A 14,862-nucleotide genomic window follows, 5' to 3' on the forward strand; every position below is an offset into this window, starting at 1 on the left:
TTGAGGGCTGTCTGTCACACATATGCATGCAGCGCACACGCACGAAAAGGACACAAAGCAATCCTTTGGATCAATGAGCTCCTCTGAACGTGCTTGTGTAACTTTAAATAGACACAAAGTGGGTAGGGCACTTATGTATCGCATCTCACGTCGTCTTCATGGCGCTTATTAGGAAATTCGGAGAGGGGGGGCTAGGGGGATCTGCTTGTTGGTATACTATTCATCTCCATCTTTTCCCCAAATTAGCCCCATTTTTTGTTATTAGCCTTATACTTTTCTCAGTGCCAAGCCATGACTATTAACTAACCTTTGAATGAATAGAGTAGCCTAGTAGGGCTCGGGGCTTTATCAACTAGTGAAATGAATAGGAAACAATTTTAATAAAAAATCCCTACAATTTAAATAATGTCATGTACTCGTATACCAGCACCGTTTTTATTTGAAACTCAGTCAATAGAAGGAACTCGTTCAGTTACTCCTAACGAATGAGCCGTTTTAATCTTGTTTTGTGCACTTTATGGCGGTTGGGTTGACGGTCAACAATGGCTAATCTGCACTTTTCTGCTATTTACTTTTGCCTGGATGTTTGCCTTTCTTAGAAAGGAAAGTTTAGGTTTGTTTTGGCAGGATTGCGCATTCAAGTGAGCAGTTTCTAAGCGGATATATCGATTAGAGTGTCAAAGAAATCATATGAAAACCGTAAATGTTATCATGTAAGAGCAACTAGATTGTGCTAGTCGTGGGCTGCTAATTACACTGTGCGTACATTTTTTAGTTTTTGTCACTTGTTTGTGTGGATCTTTGAAAAGAGTGGGCAGTTTAAATAAATGTTTACGCTATTGGGTTTTCTACACAAAAAGGCACTTAAGGGGTATTTCATAAACAAAATTATGTTAATTTAAAAAAAAACCTTTCAGTATTTGTCCACAACAGGTTTAAAATCATGAAGGACCACTTGAGTGAAGAAAATAGGATGCCAAAAAGGCATTCCGTTGTAATTTTTTTAAATTGCTGATCATTTGAAAATACAAATAGTCATTTAGAAATGAAGCATTAAATGTTTCTATTGGTCACTTTCCATTTATTGTGAAACAACCATCAATATTACCGCCACGCACATAATCGTGAGTTTTTAAGTTGAAATAGTCCCATTGGGCAATATTTTTAAAGTTATCGACAACCCTGTTTTATTTAAAATATGTGAAATTCCCAAAGTAGTTTGACCCCCAAATATGGGTCAATCCTTTGTAAACCTGGTTGCCTGTGATCACTTTGGAAACTAAACAGCTGAAATTTAATATTGGGGTGGGGAAAAAAAAGTATCACCTTTATCGACGCATCCGCATTTTCCCCAAATTTTTCTGTTTTCCCTACGAACACTTGCCTTACAGGGTAGTTTCCCCAAATTTTTTTTTTAATAAATAAGGACTCGTACTTTTCTATTTGTGAGGAAACGCACGCACCACCACTACATCTGGAAACACGACAAATGGAAAACTACTGTATTTGGCCGAGTCTTCCACAGAGCAACGGAAAAAATGTTTGCGCTGAAAAAGCCGCTCGGCCTGTTGGATCCACGAGCGCAAACTAAGACCAAAGACCTTTTCAAAGATATATTTCCCTTTTCCTTTTGATGTGGATGCCTTTTCCCCCCCTCGTCAATGTCTTCTCATCTAACTTTGACACTGCTTGTCCTCTTCAGTTTCACGGCAATGGCAGCTGAACTAACTTGGAGAAAGGAACAAGACTACAACATGGACTGGATGTCCGTCGCCCCTCGAGAATGAAAAAAGACAGAAGACAACATGAGGCAAGTGTAGCAAAAGACACACAGCGTCCGGAAATGATCCAACTCGTTCAAAAGTCTCAATGCTGACAAATGCAAACAAAGAACTAAAAGTGTTCGGGAAACATTTCGAGTCGTACTCTCTTATCTTTTGGAATGTTTCATCACAGCTAGTTATATCACCTAAACTAAATCGGGATATCTTCAAAGCAACCCTACGACTAAATTCTTTGAGATGATGCCACGACATCGTGTTGTCGTTTTATGTTCTTTCCGCATAGTACAGACATCCCCCCCCCCCCCCCCCCCCGTTATTTAACACTTCACTAGTTGACGATCATACAAAGTCCGCCATGACTGGATTTGATTCATTTATTTAATACAATATTATGTACATAGACCTCTAATACGATTCCATATTTTTATCCTTAAGCAATCTCAATTTATTATTAGTATATATGTCAAATTGCTGGCCTGAAATGGTACTGTAACCATATTTGTAGTCCAATTACACATCATTTTTGTATTAGTCCATGTACTTTTAATACTATCACCTGGAGTTGTGGTACTAATACACGGAAGTACACATTTCTAGTACAAGTAAACACAATTACATGTACTTGTACTCCCAATAATGCAAGTATACATAGTTGTAGTACAAGTAAACAAACGTATACATACTTGTAGGCCAAGTCCATATCTTTTAATACTATTCCATGTACTTTTAATACTAGCACATGGAGTTGTAGTACTAATACACACAAGTACATGTTTCTAGTACAAGTACACACAATTACATGTACTCCCAATACATGCAAGTATACATAATTGTAGTATACAAGTAAATACATGTACACACACTTGTAGTCCAAGTACACCTGATTTTAGTGCTATTACATGTACCTTTAATACTAGCACATGGAGTTGTAGTACTAATACACACAAGTACATGTTTCTAGTACAAGTACACACAATTATATGTACTCCCAGTATGTGCAAGTATGCATAATTTTAGTACAAGTCAACACACGTACACAAACTTGTTGTCCAAGTACATGCAAGAACACATACTTGTCGTACACGTACTTCTAGGTCATGTCACCATAGTTGAGTACAATGAAGTACACCTTCTTGGAGTATTAATAGACGTGCTTGTAGTAGTGGTCAAATAGTTGAATGACAAGCCTCTCATCTAGCAATCGGTACAAATTGACGCTGCCTATCGCTCACAGTCATCTAAACTTTTGTACTGGATTGGACGCCCATCTCTGTCAATGGCAGGCAATGAATTAAGATGGGCTCCAGCACACCTGCGACCCTAATGAGGATATTTGCTGTCGAAAACGGATGAGAATTGGTTATTTTTCACGTCTCAGGAAAGCGCCAAGCTAAGCTAAGATCCAAGGCGAGCACCTACAATGACCACAAACAAACGTGGCTGAAAAGAAGGGAAAGTACGTGCCGTGACTTCCAAGAAAGCGAATGCCTCATTTGCAAGAGTTTTCATCACAACAAGTCATTGGCGTGTTCAGTCTGCTCGGGATAATGCGACGGCGACCGCTTTCGGGAGTCGTCCTTGCAAAATGGGCACCCAAACAGCAAAAATAAAAACTAATTAGGAGATATGTTTATCAACAGAAAGTGCCTGGCGATGAATTGGCAGACGACAAGTCGGCAGTGTCTAGAAAACTAAAAGTCAAGGACAAAAACGTGACGTAAAATCAAATATATATAGCAGTACTATATGGAAATCATCCAAAACTATATCGTGTATATTTCAAGGATAAACAAAATAACTTTTTTGTATTTTTTTTCTAAACCATTCATCCGATTGGTCTTTGGATGAATGACGGCAGCCTTAATCTACAGTGAGCCAATTTATGCTAGTTTGACTTTTCTAGGGTTTATTTATATGAAGCTGCTTTTAAAAGCAAACTCCTATTAGATAGTGATTTCCTTTTTCCATTTTCCAAATAAATCCAATTTACTCGCACGCACGGCAGCTCGGTCCTCTGTGGCGGCTTCCACAATGTTTTTTTTCTCGGTGTAACCGGGCCGCCTGTTGCTCCTGGCAGCCGCTCAAGTCCAAGCCAGCCATGAAAAAAAAAGGCGGCGTTATTGCCAAAACCACACATGGCGCTGTGATCGCCCGACGGCAATCAAAAAGGCTTGTAACTTTTGCCCGCGTTGTCCATCAAAGCTCATTTAGCTAATGACCAGCCCGTAAACCAACCATCGCCTTTCTCTCCAAGGGATCGGACGTCCACGCCGGCCGGCCGACCGGTCCGTCCGCTATGGCATTCGTTCGTTTTCCGAACCGCTTATCCTCACGATGGTCGCGCGGGGTGCTGGTGCGAACTACGGGCAGCCAATCGCAAGCCACGAGGAGACAAAGGACAGGCGATCGTAGCTCATTTAGAGGACGTGTCAAAGTGGCGGCCCGGGGGCCAAATCTGGCCCGCCGCATCATTTTGTGTGGCCCGGGAAAGTAAATGATGAGTGCCGACTTTCTGTTTTAGGATCAAATTAAAATGAAGAGAATAGATGTATATTAAATTTCCTGATTTTTTTCCCCCTTTTAAATCAATAATTGTCATTTTTTAATCCATTTTTTCTGTGTTTTTAGTTAAAAATGATTTTGTAAAATCAAAAAATATATTTTGAAAAAAAAGCTAAAATAAACATTGTTTTAGATCTATAAAAACGGAATATTCAGGGCTTTTAATCCAGTTATTTGAATCCATTTATTAAAAAAATCTAAATATTAGATCTAAAATGGTTCGGCCCGCGTGAAATCAAGTTGAGGTTAAAGCAGCCCGCGAACCAACCCGAGTCTGACACCCTTGATTTAGTATTCAACCGGCTAGCCTAGCGTGCGTGTTTGTGGGCTGTGGGAGGAAACCGGAGTACCTGGGGAAAACCCACGCAAGCCCGGGGAGAAAATGCTAACTCCACAGGGTGAGGACCCACGAGGGATCGAACCCAGGGCCCCAGAACTGCGAGGCCAACATACTAATCACTCCCCCGCTCCATAATTGTTCTTTATTTTGCGAGATTTATCGAGTGTGTGTCTCATCTGCGGAATTACAATCAGGCGGGTTTGTAATGCTTTGGCTGGCCCCTTTTCGGCCCCTCGACGTGACCCCCTCACTCACTCGCTAGCCTTTGTCGTTGAAAGACGGTGGCTTGCATTACAATGTCAGCGTAAATGGCCATTTATGGCCCGAGCTCACAGTATTTTGTACTTTGCTATTTGCGTATGCAATATTTTGCCGAGATCGCGCTTCCTTGTTTCGGAACTTGAAAGCACCACGAATCCATATTCCGTTATTATCATTATTAGCTCGACTACAGTCGTTATCTTGCATAAAGTAGCCAACCGGAATGATATGTCACCCCACCCAAGCCTTCGTGCTTATCTTTTGCTCCGTCCTGCTTAATGAGTTTTGTTTATTGATAGCGTCACATATTTCCACTTACAAATGATTGGACCGCAGCCACATCTTCGTTATAGATGGCGACTTGCGCAAAACGGGCTGAAATACGGTCATGTTTTGTCGATTTCCGGTTTCGACTCATTTTTTCAAGTAGTTTGGATGGGATCGCAGATGTAGTATAGAAAAAAAAAGTAAGACGGTTTTGAGTTTTTGTTGTTTTTATTTGTAGTGGCATTGGGTGTGGAGGCTTCTTGTTGTAGGTGGAAACATTGCCATCGCCAAGTAGACGCAGGCATTTCGAGGCAGCGGAGTAGACTCTCGTCTAGACTCCCTGTCACTTTTGGCCGGCAGACAAATGAGCGTTTTCACCGTGGGGCGGGTGGCTTGGCAATTTCAAAATGACTTCTTCAGCGAACATTCCAACTGGGGGAAAATTGAGCTGGCTAATGGCAAAATCTCTTCCTAAAACATTTTCAAAGTCATTTGAATATAGATGCCAACGTGCACTCGTTCTTCTGGAGAAAAATGGAGCTCCAAGCTTTTCCCATCTATAGGAGTCGAAGAGCAATGCACAGTCGTACCTCTACTTACGAAATTAATTGGTTCCAAGACATTTTTCGTAACTTGAAAATTTTGTAAGTAGAGGTGTACTTTATATGTAAATTCTCTCATTCGTTCCACATGAGGAAATGATTCATTAATGTCTTAAAATAAATAAAGCATATGAAAATGTGCCCCACACCGCTTAAATATCTCCCTCCTCGGCCGTTATAGCTATAATACCCGCGTTTGTCCGCCAGATGGTGTCAAGAGCCCGTTCTACCAGGGCCGAAAGCCGTCCACTTTGTAGTACATTTTAGACTTTTACGTGTGCCCTATGTGTGTGTGTGAAAATATGTACCACGTTGCATTTGTAGTTTTTAATCGCTTAATAAGAGGAATTCAAAATAAAATAACGGATAAGGAAATGCATTTACTTTTTGGGGGATTTCGTAACTTGGATATTTTTCGTATCTCCAGTCACTCATTTGCATATTAAAAAAATTGTAACCTGAAACTTTCGTACCTAGAGGCATTCGTAAGTAGAGGAATTACGGTACCTATATACGTATGTCACGTTCTGGCGTTATCTTTTTCAAGAACAAACCTTGGACGACCACCAGTGCGGTTGTGGGCCAAGGATTCTTCTTTTTCATCGCCACCTTGACTAGGTTCTTCCGGGCAGATGTGAGGGAAAACTCGCTGGGGTTGGGTTCGTCTTTGGGGGAAAGATTGGGTCGTGCCAGTATGTCTCGGACCTCGTCCTTAACCCGTGGGCCGCCAGGACAGACGTCCAATCCGTTTGAACTGGGAGGGCTCGTTGGATTTTTTTGTCTTTCGGCTTGTAGCAAATCTTTAGGAAGCAAATGACGGCAAAGAGGGTCAAATAGACGAAATTTCTTGTTGAATTGCTTTATATTTGGAAAATAATGAGTTTTGAAGCCCCCCAGATTTATTGGTTCTGCTGAAGGAGACTCAAACCTATTGGCAATTTTACATCTTCCTTTTACGCGGAACACCCACATTAAGCCAAACACGAAGTAGACGAAGCAAACAAAGACGACAGTTTAATGATGGCAATTTTGCCGAGTACATTTGATCGCAACTTTGTCGGGAACGAAAGATTTACGGCGACGTCGGCGATATTTCCACTCAGCCGAGCGCTTCTTTTCCATCACGTCGTGGCTTGAACTTTATGCCGAGTAACTTCCGCTTTCCCAAACTTCCCCTGGAGTTTGTGTAACCTTGAAGTTCCGTGTTTGCAGAATTCCCACTTTTTCAGGGGAAGGATCTGATGTCTCAGCCTTGGCATTTTGCTGCTCTGAAGCCTTGCCTTTTTTTATTTTTATTTTTTATTTTTTTTGTTGCTCTCGCTCTCCCACACATTCCCTCCGTTATCTCCACGCTTCTTTCAGCACCACGCTCGAGCGGCATATCGGGCTGCGTTGCGTGTAACCGTCGCTGGCCAGAAAGCGCGCCGTGAGTACGAGTAGCCGCTATCGACAATTCTTGCCAAAAACTGTCATTAGCACTCGCTAGGTGGTCGCAAGCGTATCGCTAAACAACAACACTGAAGCCTTATTAAGAATCCAATTGAATTGAATGCTTTTATTGTCGTTATACAAGTAGAATGTGATTTTAAACCTCACCGCAAATGGCACAACAAATTAAGAATCAGGTTGAATTGAATGCTTTTATTGTCATTAAACAAGTATAATCAGATTTAAAGCTTCACCTTGAAGTACAGTAATCCCTCGATTATCATGGTTAATGTAGACCAGACATGGCCGCGATAAAGGAAAAAACGCAAAGTAGGGTCACCCCTATTTTAAAAATAATAATAATAATAAAATATTATTATTATTTTTTTACTTCAGTTGTGAGTTCTAGAAGCAAGCGGAGGAAAGGGGAGTGGCTTCCGCTTGCGAGTTTCAGCCTGGATTTTCACATTTTTATGAACTTATAAAAAAATGTATTAAAAAAATCCCCCAAACAAAAATCTGTGATGTCGTGAAGCCGCGATATTCGAGGGATTACTGTTGAACTTGCGTATAAATGTGAAATTACTTAATAAAAATCCAAATTATGAATGTGAAATTACTTAGTAAAAATCCAAATTATATTAAGTTAAAAAAATAAATTAATTAATATAACCTTCCCAGCATACAATTAAAACTATTAAACATTTGCAATCAAGTAATACTAAGAGACATATTCAATATTCTTTTTTCTTCTGAAAATGCAGAGCACAAAACAGCAATTAGAAAAACTAGACATCAAGTTTAACACATCACCCCAAAAATAGAACAAAAATCTGATTCAAATGATAGTTATACATTTCAATTGAAAATATAGCAAACAAACCAACAAATAAATAATCAGTAAATCATCAATGTACATGATGATAATAATAATCATAAATAAATAATTGCTCGACATCGGCTGTGAATTTGGGTAACAATTACTTACAAAAAAATGTATTAAAAAAAAATTCCCCCAAACAAAAATCTGTGAAGTCGTGAAGCCGCAATATTTGAGGGATTACCGTACATGACAACAAACAAACCAACAAATAAATAATCAGTAAATCATCAATGTACATGATAATAATAATCATAGATAAATAATTGCTCGACATCGGCTGTGAATTCGGGTAACAATTACTTACAAAAAAATGTATTAAAAAAATTTCCCCCAAACAAAAATCTGTTAAGTCGTGAAGCCGCGATATTTGAGGGATTACCGTACATGACAACAAACAAACCAACAAATAAATAATCAGTAAATCATCAATGTACATGATAATAATAATCATAGATAAATAATTGCTCGACATCGACTGTGAATTCGGGTAACAATTCCGCCGTAAAATGGTGGTTTGCTTCATTTGAATCATTTGGGTGGCAAACTCAATATCGTTTTCCCATTTTCAGGAATTTTAGCGGTTTAGCGGAGGACGTTTGAGACCGGACAAAATGACGGAGCGGGCCGGTCGTGGCTCCCGAGCCGCCGGTATGACACCGTTGATTTGAAGTAACTGCGATGCGGGATGGTAGTAAGGCTACGCCAAGTGGAGGGAGGCGCTTTCAAAAAAAGAGCAAAACGCAGGTGTTACGTGTTGCAGCCTGTCTTCTTATCTGCGACGTTTGAGTCTGGCAGTCGTTCACGGCCTTCGTAGCGCCGCGCTTTCCGCGTGCAAAAAATAATGAAGTCCTTCAAGAGGACGCCGAGGGGGAAAAAAAAAACCAGAATGACATCAAACCGGCTCGGAAACCTTGTAAGCGTTTGATTGGTGAGCAAAAGTACAATTTGGACAAATTGGAGACCCCCAAAATGGCTGAAAATCCTTATTTGAAAGATTCTCTTGTTTACTTTTACTATTGTCCAACCACAAACAAAGATGATTAAATTTGAAAAAATATTTTCAATTCGGTATATTTATAAAGCACTTAAAACACGACATATACTCTTAATCTTTAAAAATATATATATTGAAAAGTAACCAAAAAGGCAATCAGTTCATGTTCTTTTATTTTGTTAAATAAAAATAATTTCTTTTAAAAGAAAAAAATGAAATATCGATATGAAAGAACTGCAAATATCTGTAATAAATATACTAGCGCCATCGAAACACAATCATTGTTTAGTTTTGCTCTGAAACTGTTCTGTAAAAAAAAAACAAGCAGACAATACATCTTGCTTATCTTCAATCAACACGATGCCGTCGTAGTCAAAATTTGTTTGCAGGTGATGTTTTGTCTCCACCAAATTTTTGTCAAAGCAGTTGAAAAAAGAAAAGAAATCACCTACTTTAGAGGCCACCTGTGTTATTCCAAATTGATTCATAAGAGATTGATCACACGTGTAAATCGTTTCTTTCCCCTTCCCAACATGCTCTCTTTTTTTATGATTTCCAAACATCTCCCTCTTTTACCAACTGCGATCACACTTGAAATGTCACCGAATGATATTTTCTCCTCTATTGACATTTTCCACTCGGCAAGCCCACGTCGTCTGTCATTAAAACTTGGCAAAAAAGACTCCTGCTTAACCCAAAGTGGTTATCGGATGGATACGGGTTGCAAAATTGGGCATTTTGATTGGTCTCTTGGGACTCCAAGCAGGAAATCAATCACCTTGCAAAAAAATGTTCTTTATTGTTTTTGTCGTGACATGACCCCCAAAATGCAGCAAATGAATCAAAAGTGACCAAAACTCTACAAGTGGGCCATTGAGCCTGAGATTGAATCTTCTAGTATTCTACTTTCATTTTAATGAAAAAGAAGCAGCAGCATCCGATGCCTTAAATCATTTCCCCGATAATTTTATCCAGCGCCTCCAAATTTTCCCGCCCTTGTTGCATTATTTGTCCAATGTTTCTTTCCCTCCTGAAGCGTATTTGCAATATTCATTTGTTGATTTGGCTTTGTCTCTGCTCATTTGCCAGCACTTGATCCTAGCTTACGCAACTTGTGTTTTGATCCCCCCCCCCAAAAAAAAACAGGAGAGAAATGTAAAATATTGTGAGCCCACCCGCTTCAAATAGATTGGACTTGTATCACTGTCGATGGAGATTTTTGGGAGGGTCATTACTACTATTACTCTGCCTTTTTTTGTTGTTGTCCTTGAAGCCATTGTCGAATTCCAGTTACCATAGCGACCTCCCTCTTTGTTGTCCGCGCTTCGGAGACCCGCAAGTCATAGCGTAGCCCCGAACCTCCTCAGCCCTCCCCGCCCGCCAAAATTTCCTCCTCCATTAAATAGCGGCGCGTGAGCAACGACCCGAGGCGTAACGAAACTCCCGAGCCGGTCCGCGGGCTCGCCGAGTAATTACAGCGTTTCTTTTGGCTTTTTTTTTAGTAGCGCGCTTCCGCCTCAATTAACAACGTGTTTCTTCCAAAAGTATGCCGGCCCGGCCCGGCCCGGCTCCTCAAAGCGCGAGTCGGAGTGACATTGAGATTGCAACATGAGCGATAAATGGGGTCACGGCGCTCCTTGGAGCGGCAAAAAGAAGCAGTCGAGCCCTTGTCGTCCCCGCCACGCGCACTTAGAAGGCCAATCTTTTGAATTTGACGCACTGCAACCCAAATAAGAGCCAAAAGCGCGGTGACGTCGGCGCCGGCGCTTTTTCCAGACGGAGTCGATAGGCGGCCCGACCCGAGGAAGACGGACAATACCGCGGTGATTTACGTATCCCCCGGGCCGGCGTTTCTCCCCCTCGTGGCGTACGCCGTGCTTTTCTTGTCAGCCAGATTCCTGCAAAGTAGTAATTAGCTGATCTGATGACTTTATTAAAATCATTGTTATCTAGAAATGTCTGTGTTCACGAGCGACGCAATTTTTGTCTCGAGGAAAGCCTGCTGTTCGGTACGCAGTCCCGGAGCTTTCCACCGGAGGCCAGTTTCAAAGTAGAGTCGTTTTATGAACTTTAATTTATTTATTTTTTAAGTTCATAAAAATGTGAAAATCCATTCCGAAACTTGTAAGGGGAAGCCACTCTTGCTACTAGGACTCAGCACTGCAGTAAAAAAATAAAATAAATAGCAGAAAAAAAATCGCTAAGTAGCGAATTTGTGATAAGTGAAGTCGCGATAATCGAGGGATTGCTGTATTTTTTTAACTCATTGGTTAGCATTTGGATCGACATGACCGTCAACTTTTAACCCCTTGACAATGTGACTAGCTCCATCTAGCGGTAAAGTTGAGAAGTGCAAATGAATGTAGGCTATATTAAAGCTTCTTGTGCAGACTAAATTCAACCATCCTCTGGTCATTTGCCGCGGAACGCTAAAAAATGGACATGGGGTTGTCGTTTGAACTAGATGGTTGGAGGCCTACCCAAATTTCACCTTGAAAATCCCTTGCAATTGGAATTCTCTTGTTGGCCTCGGTTGTTTTTTTGCTTTTTTACATTTTGGACAGGGAATCGGCACGCACGCAGGAATAAATCCTCCTATTTACTCTCGACACCCGCAATACCAGATTCACGACTTAGCGGAAAAATATGGCAGAAATATCCAGGAACTGCTCTCGTAGATCACTTCCAGATCCAGAAACTTGGATTTTTACAGCGGCCGTTGTAGAACATCTCCTCGCCAGCCAACCGGGGCAACGAGGTTAAAACGGTCTGAGGCGAAAAGCGGAAGACGTTTTTTATTTTTTTTAAACTAACGAGAGATATGACGGCCCTACTGGGTGATCAATTTACGACTCAATACCGGAGCGATTGGTAGTGATGATTATTAGAAACTTGTTGTTTTAATTGTGTTGGGTTATGAGTCTTAACGTGAAGAGAGCTATTTAGACTGGATTAGCTTGGCTGCTTTTATAGCTAACATAAAAGTTTCCGGAAGACGTCATAAAAGTCATAAAAGTTACCGCTATCATTCATCTCCGCAATATGGATGAATTTAGCCCAACTTCACTGACTAAAACATTGAATTTAATTCGTTTATAGCCATTATACAAGTATAATGAGATTGAAAGCTTTCACCACGTGGTGCACAAATAACAACAACAAACGGACAAATAAATATAAATAAGAAATAAATAAATAGTCCAAGTACATGCAAACAAACATCGATCATCAATATATAGTAATGATAAATAAATCATCAATAAATAGTCATAGATAAATAAGTGGTCAACATAATAAATAAGTATGTCTTGATTAGGTGCAGAACTCCAGTTGAGTATGGTGACCAGTCTTGGGAAGAAACTGTCCTTGAGTCTGTTTGTCTTGGCTGTTATGGCTCTGTAGCACCTTCCAGTGGCCAGCAGGTTGAAATGGTTCAAGCCGGGATGTGTATTGTCTTTTATGAGGATCCCTGCCCTTTCTAAGGCATTTTCTAAGGATTTGTAGATGCTATACAGCAGGGGTAGGGAACCTATGGCTCGGGAGCCACATGTGGCTCTTTTGATGGGTGCATCTGGCCCTTTGCCAACCTGTGAGCTAAAATATGGAAATCGCTGTTGACAGAACTGAGGTATTACATTTAGAACTGCTTTAATCTTCTTCTTTTTTTGCTTTAATCTTCACTTTTCTTGCAGTAGACTCTTCTGGAATGCATCCTCTCATTGATTAGCAACAGTATAAGAATCTTTAAAAAAATATTCAGTTTTTTCCACTTTAAAAGTGGTGAAATTACTAAAAAAATTGAAAAGGCACTCGTTTAAATGTATGTATTTTGACTTTTAAATTCGTAGTATGGCTCACAAGAAATAGCATTGGAAAATATGCACTGTTTGTGGCTCTCTTCGTCAAAAAGGTTCCCCACCCCTGCTATACAGGGTAGGTAGGGGGCAGTTGATGATCTTTTGGCCTGCGTCCATCACCTTCTGCAGTTTTTTCCTGTCAGCTCGGCACATTTGTGATTGAAATGACACACCGAGAACCTTTGTTTTTTGTTTTGTTTTTTTAACTCTGGCTACTTTTTTCGGACGCATCCATTTTAATTAGAGACTTGTTTGTCATGGTGATTTGTGAAATCATAATGAGTTTCCACGCGTATTCGACAGAGGGCAAACGCGGTGTTAAGTGCTATTGTGTAACTGAATATTGCTCGAATAGTTGCAGGATTAGAAATGAGAAAAATAAGCGCTATATTTGTGCCAGTATTGACATTTGACCAATTTGTTGAAATTAGGTGGATGACTCTATCTTGAAATACAGAAACGCAATAGTTTTTTTTTAAAAAAAAGAAGCTTTGTAGTACTTCTCTGTATGCGTGAATGTATCATCCGCACGGGGGAATTATTTTTCATTTCAATTCTATTTTGTCTTGTGATTATAAAATAATAATGAGGCATTTTGAGTAGTGGCCAGGCTTTCTTGTATTTTTTGGGGGGCTTATGGTATGTTCGTTCAATTGACGGGGGGCAGGAAGGAAGTGAATATGATAGATCAGTACTATTTGTACTTTTGGTGGATTTTATCTGATGATGTGCGCTGAGGAAATGGCTATAAAATATTGCCAATGAGACGGAGCGACATTACCACTTGGTGGACAAAGTGTTGCATAGCAGCAATGCTAATTGTGGCAGAAATATTGCAGGACTGCTAGAAGAAAAAAAAAAAAAAAAGCCATTTTTTTTCCTGGCCAAAACTCTTTGAAAGTCCATCAATGCAATATAAATAAATCGAAAATACACATTTCAGAACGGTGTCAACACTATCTGACCAATGTCGCATAACCGATGACATCATTTGAAATAGTACTCTACAATTGTTGTATACTTGCAAGAGTGAAGTATTTTCAATATTTTTGATGTAACTCTTCTTCTCTGTACCCCCTAAAAATACATTTTTCACATCTTTTTTTAGTTTTAACTTTAAACTTGGACATTTGTCTTCACTTTAATTCCATTCCATAATTTCAGCACCATTTTAAGATCGCCTTGGCGCTTCTGCTTTTCAAATTTCACATTTAATTGAAATGATAAGCCCTTTTCGTCCGCCCTTCGCTGTAAAACGAATAGATTATTCCTTGTTTTATCATTTATAAGGGCACTTTTCTAGTCTATAAAGTCTACAAAATACATGAGATGAGAATTTTTTTAAAGTAGTATCGCAGTATCCAGCAGGAACAGGAAGCACACAAAAGACACTTTTGTTCAGTTTTTTTACTTCAGCAGAAAGCAAATTTGTCATTTTCCTCCTTTATTTGCTCTTAAACACCATACAATTGCAAGTTTCCAGTAAATACCAAAAACGTTCACTGCTTTAATGGCAAAACATGATATATACTACGTTTTTTGGACTTTCAGTCACTAAATCTTGCGTATGAAGAAACAATATACTTACAGACTAGATATTTGCATCTTGCTTCATTTTTTTTTAAAGAACTCAGCTGATAAGACTCCGTCGTCGTCGTCGTCTGGTCGAGAAGTGACGCCTCACTTTGGGTATTTGACAAACTGACACTCACTGAATTCAAGTGTCCGACTCAGCCTATCAAATACACAAAGTGGGGGGCCGGATCGTGCCATTGGAGAAAAGTGGTGCAAAAGCGGCGGGGTCGCGAGGGTGACCCGTGCCCCGGGGAAGCCGACGACCCGCTCTTCGCTCTCGTCTTCGGCGACGGCCCGCGGCAAAGGGGA

General features: G+C 40.2%; 1 protein-coding gene across 5 annotated transcripts in view; it reads left to right on the forward strand.

The window, feature by feature from the left end:
* The window catches only part of ophn1 (oligophrenin 1), an 83,503-nt gene that overhangs the window by 34,196 nt on the left and 34,445 nt on the right, over window positions 1–14,862 (forward strand). For all 5 annotated transcript variants that reach the window (XR_013298149.1, XR_013298151.1, XR_013298150.1 and 2 more), the window contains exon 30: window positions 1,703–1,810. The gene's annotated coding sequence lies outside the window, so the exon portion shown is untranslated. The remainder of the gene's footprint in view (window positions 1–1,702; window positions 1,811–14,862) is intronic.

Source organism: Stigmatopora argus, chromosome 22 (assembly GCF_051989625.1).
Source record: "Stigmatopora argus isolate UIUO_Sarg chromosome 22, RoL_Sarg_1.0, whole genome shotgun sequence".
In the NCBI taxonomy this organism is placed as follows: Eukaryota; Metazoa; Chordata; class Actinopteri; order Syngnathiformes; family Syngnathidae; genus Stigmatopora; species Stigmatopora argus.